Consider the following 10,771-nt stretch of genomic DNA (forward strand, 5'->3'; position numbering starts at 1 on the left):
ACCCTGGACAAGTCACTTAACCTCTATCGGTCTCAGTTGCCTCATCTGTAAAACAGGGATAATAATAGCACCTACCTCCCAGGGTTGTTATGAAAATCAAATGTAACACTATGTATTTGTGTGTGTTTGTGTGTGTGTGTGTGTGAGAGAGAGAGAGAGAGAGAGCTTTGCAAACCTTAAAAAAGTATATAAATGCTACCCACCTAGAGCTCACCCTTGTTAGCATAGGCACAGAGAGCCCAGGAACACCTCCGTTATACTGTAAAGCATCAAAGTCTATGGAGGTCTTTAGTGAAGATCTAAAGTACTGTAAACTATAAAGGTTACATATTGATATTGAGAAACAGTGTGTTGGACCGAATAGAGAGCCTGTCTCAGAGTTAAGAATTAGTATCATGTCTCACCTTTGATACATACTCACTATGTACCCTGGGGCATGTCACTTAAGCTCTAAGTGCCCCAGGTTCCATTCTAAAATTATTTGTTATTCAGTCATTTCAGTCATGTCTGATTCTTTATGACCCCATTTTGGTGTTATCTTGGCAAAGATACTGGAGTGGTTTGCCATTTTCTTCTACAGATCATTTTACAGATGAGGAAACTGAGGCAAATAGCATTAAGTGACTTGCCCAGGGTCACACAGCTAGTAAGTGTCTGAGGTCAAATTTGAACTCATGTCTTCTTGATTCCAGACCCATCCACTGCACCACCTCACTGCCTCAAGACTATGAGTTGCCAGATAGTTGCTGAAAGTTTCCTACAGTCGTGAAATCACAGACCTGAACCCCACCCTCCCCCCCAAATTATCATTATTATTCTGACAATAGTAAGAGAATGTTCGTCTGTGTCCAAAAGGATTTTCTCTCCATGCTTCTCTTCCATTCTCTCTCCAGTTAGTCACTGAGATGGTTTCTTGAGCATCTTTGAAAGCAGATGCAGGCAGTCCTCTCTCGCAAAGTCTCAGTTATCCTCAGCAGAGCTGTCATTCCTCTTAGGCTCTCTTTGCTGCCCAGCATGACTTTAGTCACTTCTTTGTGTCAATGGCTTATGACTTAAGCAATGAGAATTCATTTTAATATCATCCTGAGCAAGAAGCAATTAGAAATGTAAATCTGTTGTTTAAAAATGCTTTAAAAAAGAAATAAAAGAGAATCATTGAAGCATGTGTTTTTAAAATGCACAGAAATAAAAGGAAGGACAGAAAGAATCACAAAGAAGTAGGATAGCTTTGAAAGTTACATGTTAAATTTATTGCATGAATATTCAAAAGCAAGCAGTATGTAACAAATATTTACAGCTTCATGTACTATGTTTATAGAAATGCTTGTTTTATTTGCTATTTATTAACATTAGAATTTAAAGAGATTAAAATGTTTCAAAGGTATTAGTTTGGATTGTAATTGTTTGTTCTATTTTAAGATATCCTGTGATATTTATTTAGTGACCTCCCTATTCCTATTCCTTACAATTTACTTTTCCCATTTCAGAAATAATGTAGCTTTGGAATCTTAGATATGTAGCTCTAATGGTGGAAGTGCTTTGGCTGAGTTTTAAGAAGGAAAGCAGAAATATTTGCATCCCCTTAGAGCTGTCAGGATGTTTTTTCTGAATGTGCCCAGCAAGCACGTCCTTAGTGCCCCCACACCTGAACCATCTGTCTCACATGTAACCTTTGAACTGCATATTTTAAAGCACAACAAAGTTAAGAAAATAACAACTTGAAGAACTAAAAATATTTTTTTGCAAAGCATCTTTACATACATAGTCTCATTTGATCTCCACAATAACTTGATGTTATTATTATCTCTGGTGCCTGAACAAAACACATCATTTACTGAAATTACATTCCTCTCCCTGCCATGTTATCACTTTTTAAGTAAGAAGTATTACACCTGAACCAGAGACACTATCTTTGTTGGTATTACTTGTTGAAAATTGGCTACTCAACAGAAGGGCTGTTTTACTTATTTGCTTGTGTTTTGTTTGTTTTCTAGAAGGTTTGGCATAAATAGAATAACAGGATGGAAGTTGAGGAAGAGAGAATGGAGATGACTTAAGGGTGGTTTTTGTTGTTTTGGACTAGACTTATGATTTCACTAACATTGGGAGCTCCTGTAAAGGACTCCCTCCATCAAAGGAGGTCAGCACCTGCTTTGGCCCTTAGGGGGCTTTTAGAGGTTAAGTGACTCCATTAGGATCAATGGCACAACCATTATAAATCAGTAGCACATGAACCCAAATCTTCCTAACTCTGAAGTCAATTCACTATTCACTATAGCATGCTGTCACTCATAAAGGTAATTAGCTAGAGGCAATTGACTAATGTCATATTGAAAACAGATAATCAATTCTACCAAATATCTTTTTTTCCATCAATAAAGCATTTATTAAGCTAATTAATATCTATTATTATCTGACTATCCTTGAGGCACTATGCTGGGTGTTGGGGTTACAAAGAAAGAGAAAAACACAAAAACAGTCTCTGCCTTCAAGGAGCTTACACATCAATGGAGGGCTCCTTGGGAGGTGACAACATGTAAATAAATAGCGACAATAAGATATGTGCGGCAGGTAGCATTTGATCTGAGTCTTGAAAAAAGCCAGAGATGTCAAGAGGAAGAAGAAAGGAGTGAGAAAATTCTAGGCATGAGGGAGAACCAGGTCAAAGGTACCATCTGGAATGTTGCATGTGTAGGTAGATGCTGTGTCTGCCATGACTAGATGGCAAGCTCAAGGAGAGGTAGGTCCATGTCTTTCTATTGGGCATCTCCTCTCTATCTATAATAGCCATCACAGCCTAAGAGGAAAATGACACGCACGAGGGTGGCTGTGGGCAAGCTTTGCACTCTATTTAATGCCAGTGGATGGCCCTATATCTCACTTTGGGTTCTGAACTCCATTGAGTCCTTCAGGAGACCAAAAATACTGACTCACTCTTTGTCGATAATTCTTTTGCTTTGATGTGGCCATACATCCAGTCTAGATACTGGCTGGCTTTGGTGTAGATGCCAAAACTATTTGGTTACCCATAGCTCTCTCCTTGGCTCACCAGTACCCCTAGGATCCATGTATCCCAGAATTCAGTGACCACGGGCCCCCCTACTATGCCCCTCACAAGCATCCTGCTTGTCACCAAGGATTTCTGTACGGAGTGTGTTCTCTGAGACACTATTTTGCATGGTTTGAGAGCATTAAACATGAGAAGCCAGGGGGGCTTATGATGAATCTGAGGTTATAGGTGCAGTTCTTGGACTCTTCAAACTGATGGCCCCGGCCTGTTGCCAACATTTCCCTCCCACCTTCATGAGCTCTTGATGGACCAATCCCAAGTTGGGAAGACAAATGGGTAGGGTGTATTTGGAGAACACGATGGGCTTGTCCTGGTAAAACAGTGCAATATCATTGTCTGAGGCACTTTTGGTATAGTTTGGGTGCACGATAGCTTCCTGTATGTTAAAATCCACCTTAGAATTCTCATACTGTGAGATGTGGTATTCACCAAGTCTTACTGTAAGATATTTTGGATGCTTCACACAGTGGGCTGCAGTCAGCAACCAGGAAGAATGAATAAGGACACTCCCACACTTTAACTTTGACCTGGAGTCTAATAGTATCACGCCATGGGCTGTCACTTTTGTTGGCTGGCCTCTCCACTAAGATTCAGATTTGTAATTCCTCAAAATTTGGCATTGGGTAATTCACCTTTAGTTTCCCATATGGAAAATTTGCAAGAGGTTTACATTCCATAGGGTTGTCACACTCCCGTTATCCAGGGACACAGCTGCAACTACATAGCTGATTCTTGAGGTCCTCAATGCAGCAGTGAGCACAGCCACCATTGGTTATGGAGCGTTCGGTATAGTTTACCTTATATCCACAAAGGCATCCTTCCCGCTCTTCTTTGCAGATGCACTGAAAGCTACCAACACCATCAATGCACGTCCCATTATAGCAGGGATGGGGATCTCGCAGGTCTCCATCCACATACTTTGACCAGTTAGCTAATATTTCTTCCCGAGCTGTAAAAAATCTCCTGGACCTCTTCCAGGTCACATATCTCCTCATTGCATTCCCGCTCCAGGTTGCCAGGTTTAATCTCTTCTGGGAACAACAACCTAGCTCAATTCTGAATCCTCAGGATTTTATTGGCTTTCTTGCTGCCAGAGAACACTGAGTTGACGTGTCCACCTAGTAAATGTCAAGAGGCTACAAACACCAAAAAGTTCATGTCACCACATTTTGGAAGAACTGACACGTGTGGCTTCAAGAAGCTGTAGCATACATAGTGGCCGCACCCTGGTAAATTGTCTTTGCAGATGGGCTAAATCAGGTTGAAAGTAACTGACAGACCTCAAAGCTATTGGTGAGTTAGGAGAATGTCTACCCCAAGCATGTGAAGACATTCCCCAGCAGAATAGATGGATGACAACAATTTGTTCCAACAGCCATAAAGGCAGCTGAAGCAGATCCTTAGAGCTTGGCCAGATAGGTCCCCTGGGGACCACTAGCAGAGATACCAAAATATTATTGTTTTTAAAAAAGTGAACTCAGGAGCTTGTCCTTTACCTTATACTTGAGTATCTGGCTACCCTCTGGTTCTGGATGGGTGTAACATATTCAGAAATAAGAGAATAGGTGAAAAGTAAAGCGTATCGTTGTATATTAAGAAACTATCCTCATGTAAGGAAATCCAGGAATCAGAGTGGGAAAACATGATGGAGAGTATTTGGGTGAATGACCAAGAAGAGAGAATCAGAAGTGGTTCTTGGCTTTGGAGAATCTGACACACCATGGGTGGGGAAGGAAGGTGGTACTAAGAGGAAAAAGGAAGATGAAATAGAAGAAGAATTTGGAGAACAGATCAAGCCTGGCAGAGAAACATGATATCAGAGTGATAGGGAACTTCAAATTATCCACATATCTGTTGGCACTCTCTCTCTTTGCCAAAAATGAACTAATAACATTTTGACTGAAAGATAGTGATGGGCACATAGTAAATGCTTAATAAATACTGGTTCACTTGATTTAACTGGTCTTAGTGATAATTTCATCCTTTTAAAGTTGTAGGAACCAACAAAGGGAAATTCTATCTTGGATCTGATGCTCAATAATCAATGGAACTTGTTTGTGCAGAAATGATGGGAATTTTGAGGGCATATGACCACTCTCTCCTAGAGTTTGTGACTGAGGAGAAGAAAAAAAAATCATTGAATAGTGTGACTTGTACCTTAGGTTTGGGGCAAGTTGTTTTTAAAGTATTCAGAGGAAAGATAGGGAGGATTCTATGAATTAAAATGCTTTGGGGAAGTCAAGCCAAGGGGGATGGGAGATAAAATTCTGAAGACCCAAAGAAAAATAATTCCAATGAAAGGGAAAGGTTGCACAAGGAATTTATTTTGTTTCTCTTTTCTCGGAAAAGAAGAATGATCTTAACACGTGAAATGAGAAAAAATTAATAGCAGGGAGTTAGATAAAGAAGGAGATAGAAAAATACATAAAGAACTAGAAATTGAGCACCTAGATATTCTTCATGAATTCATGTCACCTGGTCCAGGTGAACTACATCCCTGTGTCCTCAAAGACCCAGTAGATGTGGTTGCTGCATTATCTGTCCTAGTTGAAAGGTTATAAGAAATGGGAGAGGGGCCACAAGACTGGAGATGGGTAAATGTCCCAGTTTTCAGAAAAAGAAAAGAGAGCCAAGTCTGGAAACTATAGGCCAGTGAACCTGATTTCAATTCTGGAGAAAATTCTAGAAAGGATCATTAAGGAAATGGGTAGCCAACATCTAGAAAAAGAATCACTGATTACAAAGGATAAACATGGCTTCCTCAAGAGCAGGTCATGACAGACTAAACTTATTTCCTTTTTTTTTGGCTAACCAGTGGGGTTAAGTGACTTGCCCAGGGTCACAGGTAGTAAGTGTCAAGTGTCTGAGGCCTGATTTGAACTCAGGTCCTCCTGACTCCATCCGCTGCACCACCTAGCTGCCCCCTTATTTCCTTTTTTTACTAGGATATTGTCACCTACACATAATGGTTGTATGGGCCTGGACAGGTAATTTAAACATGAAATACCCTATGAAACTCGTTAGAGGAGAGGGAATGCCATAGGTATAGTTTGCCTAGATTTTACCAAAGTTTTTGATAAAAAACTATTCTTGTGGAGAAGATAGAGAGATAAGGAGTAGGTGATAATACAGTCTGATGGATTGAGAGCTGGTTGAATGGCTAAATTAATGGAATGATTGTTAACAGTTCAACGTCAATGACATTTAGTTATCCCTTCCACAATTAGGGGCAAGGTACCCCCTTTGACGTGGGAAATCTGTGTGAATTTTTTGCCCTCCCTTTATACCAGAGAAGAAGTCTGAATAATTATGGTATTACAAATAAAATATGTTGATATTATGCAATATTATATACATATATTTATGCATTTATGCATTTCTAAACTTTTCTGTGTCATCTGCTGGCCTTTGCATGTTGTCTGTGACTTCTGCAAAACTCCCCAAAAGTTACCATTTAATTTCTTATGCAGACCTGCAATATGTCAAAACATTGGGAAAGCCATGATGTGGAAGGAATAACACAACATTATTGTGTGCCAAGCAAGATACTTAGTGCTGAATAGGCAAATGTAATGGGTTTTTACAATACCCAGATCATCTAATAGAGACATCCATATGGGAAATGGCAGAAACCTGTGTGTGGGAGAAGATTTTCTGTATTTCCCTACCATGTGGGTGGGAGCATATTCTTTCCACTGGCTGGAATGCACTGCATCTTTAATATTTCCAGCCTGTGGTTCTCTGTCTCTGACTCTGTCTCTCTGTCTGTTTGTCCCTAGTTGTCTCTCTCTCTCTTTCCTGCACCACCACTCAGATGTATTCAGGGGTAAAGGTCTTGTTCACCCAAAACACCATGCACTAGACTAGGTCTAGGGGGAATGTCCACCTTCCCCTGCTTACTAAGAAATAAGCAGTTGTTATGAATTTCCATTTCCTTCTACTGATATATACTGTGCTCTAAAAAATTTACATGACAAAATATTTTGACTTACTGAACTTTGCTCCTTTGGCTTTGCTCCTATTGGCTGGTGCCTTCCTTCTATGCTTTATGTATCCTAAAAACCATTTTGTGTTGTAACTGTGCTAACTTCTATAACCATAAAACATAATTATCCCTAAGATGTATCTGATCATGTTGTGAAAATTTGTGTCAAAAATGACTTTCATAGAGGAGAATGAAGAACTCAGAAGATTACTTTTACAATTACAAGGTAGGTCATGTTCACAAATGAATCAAATATTAAATGGAGGAATTACATTGGATCAGTGCCCAGATTCTTAAAGGAGTAACTTGAAGAGGATGACCATGCTTTCTCAATGAGCTTTAATCCAAATCATGTATTGTCCATATTGCAGGGCTTAAAAGTAGAGCTGAAAATGAAGAGTACAATTTCCTTGATAGCCTTTTTAAGGGGTACAAGTATAAGCATTGTCTGATAGTATCTTATAATTATAATATATATAATATAATATAATATAATATAATATAATATAATATAATATAATATAATATAATATAATATAATATAATATAATATAATACCTGGTAATATCTTAAGTCATTTATTTATCATCAAGTATGTAATATATTGGGGAGACTAGATAACTCATAGGATGAGTTCTAGTCATTCTGCCAGTTTCCCCAGCTCTGAAAATGGAGAAAATACCCACTCCTTCCTCCTCATCAGCTCATATTTAGTGAATGAATGTCTCCTGTGGGCATTACTGTCTTCTAAGTGTCAAAGGGTCTTCCCTTGATAATTTGATTAGACAAATGTTTGCACAGTGTTCCTACCCACTTGGAGAAATGTTATCTAAATAAAATACACAATAATTATAACAAGGATTATCATCATCATCATCGTCATCTTGGCCTTCATTTTCTAGAGGCCCTGTATTTTACTTATAAAAGTGGTATTTTGACTGGTATTATACATGAGTTGAGTTGCCTCATAGGTATCAGTTCTTGCTCATTTCTTGAAAAAAAGTCTTGTCTGTCAAGATGCAGAAACATTTTTGCATTTTTGTGGCATGAAGAAGTGTGAATTGCTTTTAGCTAATCAACAAACACTGATTAAGCACCTGCTGTGTGCTAGGTACTATGTTATTCGCAGGGTATAGAGAGACAAAAGGGAAGTCATTCTTGACCTCAAGGAACTTACATTCTATCAAGGGAAACAAATATAAGCCAAATACAAAATATGCAGAAATCAATCCAGAGTAATTTCAGGGAGTGCTAGTAGTTGGGGAAAGGAGGGAAGGCCTATGTAGGAAGTGGTACTTAAACTGAGCTTTGAAGGGAGATATGGGGATCCCGAGATGAAGAGATAAGGAGGAAGCAGCCTTCAGGCATGGAGGAAAGCCAGGGCAAAGGCACTGGACATAGGAGATGGCTTGTTGTATGCAAGGAACCACAAGTAGGCCAGTTTGCCTGGAAAGTGTGGAGTGTGAAGGAGCATGAGAAGCCTAGAAAGGTAGTGGAAACACACTGAAGGTCTTGAAATGGCAAGCAGAGCAGTTTTATTCTGGAAGCCCTAGGGAGACTGTGTAGTTTTCATAAAAAAAATGACATGGTTAGCTCTGTGCTTTAGGAAAATCCCATTTATTCTGTAACTTGAGAACTTAGCATTTTCACTCATGGCTCCATGGCCCCACTTTTCCTCTCAATTCCTGCTTTCTGGGTTCTGGGTCAGTAAGACAGAGTGGCCTCTTCCTGTATCTGCCTCTGATGCTGGATAATACTCTAAGAGTAGCATCAATTAGGCTCTTTATTCCAGCAAGAGCCACCGAGTGCCCCAAGAAGCAACCAAAGTGCAGAAGCAGTTCACATTTACCTAAAGGAGAGAATTGTGACAGAAGAGCTTCATTAATTCTCCTTCAGATGCAAAACTACTAATGCCGGGTTTTTATGTTCTCTTGTTAACCAGGATAGCTGCTTTCCCAGTATGCCTCCCTGAAAAGCTATTTAACCTAATGATTGTAAATAGCAATGAACAGCGTCTTCAGGATAGTATCAGCATAAAGCTCATTCAGCGTGGATGTATTTGGCCGAGTCAATGTGGCTGATGGGTACTTGACCGGAGTTTAAATGTACAGAGTTTAAAATGAGAACTTTTTAGTGAACAGTTACCAAGTGTATACCCTTTAAAAGCTACACTGTGTTGTGTTAACTTTGTAGTATAACTTCTAAGTACTTCTAGAATTTTCAGTGATTCCTCTCATTTCAGAGAAGTGCTTAATTGGAACATTGGGAGTTAGTGGTTTGTTCCCGAAAGTGTTCCAAGTTAACAAGATTTTTACTGCAGCACAAACCAGGACTTCTTCCAAGATGCCCTTTCTTGAAGAAAGAATGACAATAACTATGGCAACACCAAAAAAAACCACCCAATACTAGAGTGATCATATTATACAACTTGGGAGCCAATAATGACCTGCTTATTGTAATAATGATAATGATAACAGCTAACATTTATTTTAGTGATTTATTTATTTAGGATTTGCAAAGTGTTTTGCACATATTATATCATTTGATCTTCACAGCCACACTGTGAGGTACGTGCTATTATTATCTTGGTTTTACATATGAAGAAACTGAGGCTTGGAGATTTCAAGTGACTTGCCCAGAGTCACATAATCTTTAAGTGTCTGAGATAATGTTTAACCTCAGTTTTCCTGACTCCATGTCCAGCACTTTCTCCACTGTGTCATCTACCTGCTCGTTAGCAGGAGTGGCCCCACTAACCTCTAGCCATTCTAGTACGTTGTAGTACAATGGAGAAAACACTGAAATATGTGGGTTCAAATCCTGTCTCTGTCATTTACTTTGGGCAAGTTAATCTCTGAACCTGTTTCCTCATCTTCAATGAGGGCATTAGATTAGATGGGCTCTGTGGCCCCATACAACTCTCAATCTATGACCCTATGATCTTCCTTCCTAAAGTCCTAAATGACTCCGGAGTTTAGGGGGATCACATGCTTTAAGTCTTTCCCCTCCTCTTCAATTCAGCCTTCATAGAGCTGTCAAAGTGATCCTCCTAAATTCATTGAGCTCCAGTGACTTCATATTATTTCTAGAATCAAATAGAAACTCCTTTCTTGGGCATTTAAAACCTTTCCCAGCTTGACTCCAACCTAACTTTCCAATGTTACCCTGTGTATTCATGCACTATACATTCTAGCTACACTGGCTTTTGCTATTCCTCATATGTGGAAATCCGTCTTTTGCCTCTTTGCCTTAAAATAAGCCACCCCCCATGGCTGGATGCAGTTGCCCCTCACATCTACCTCTCAGAATCTCTGGTTTTCTTCAAAATTTAGCTCCAATGCCAACTCCTTCATGATCTTTCCTGATTTCCCCTCTAATGCCCCCAAATTACCTTCTATTTATTTTATATATTATTTTATTTATATTTATAATCTATTTTATATATTATATTTATATATTATACATGCCTTTATGTGTACACATAATCTTCCCTCATAGATTGTAAGTTTTTTGAGGTCAGGGATTACTTAATCTTTGTCTTTGTATCACCAGAGCCTAGCATAGTACCTATCATATATGGCTAATACATGTTTATTAGTTGATTAATTAATAAAGACTGTCTCATTATTTAATTAGTCTGTAATATCTAGTGAAGTTTGGTATACAGAGGGATTTTTTAAAAAAATATTGACTGGAAAACAGAGAGCTCCCAAACA

General features: G+C 39.0%; 1 pseudogene; it reads right to left on the bottom strand.

The window, feature by feature from the left end:
• Positions 1-2,908: 2,908 nt before the first annotated feature.
• On the bottom strand, positions 2,909-4,228 carry LOC110202243 (vitamin K-dependent protein C pseudogene; annotated as a pseudogene).
• Between the last annotated feature and the right edge of the window lie 6,543 nt (positions 4,229-10,771).

Source organism: Phascolarctos cinereus, unplaced genomic scaffold (genome assembly GCF_003287225.1).
Source record: "Phascolarctos cinereus isolate Bilbo 61053 unplaced genomic scaffold, phaCin_HiC Scaffold_1;HRSCAF=81, whole genome shotgun sequence".
Taxonomy (NCBI): Eukaryota; Metazoa; Chordata; class Mammalia; order Diprotodontia; family Phascolarctidae; genus Phascolarctos; species Phascolarctos cinereus.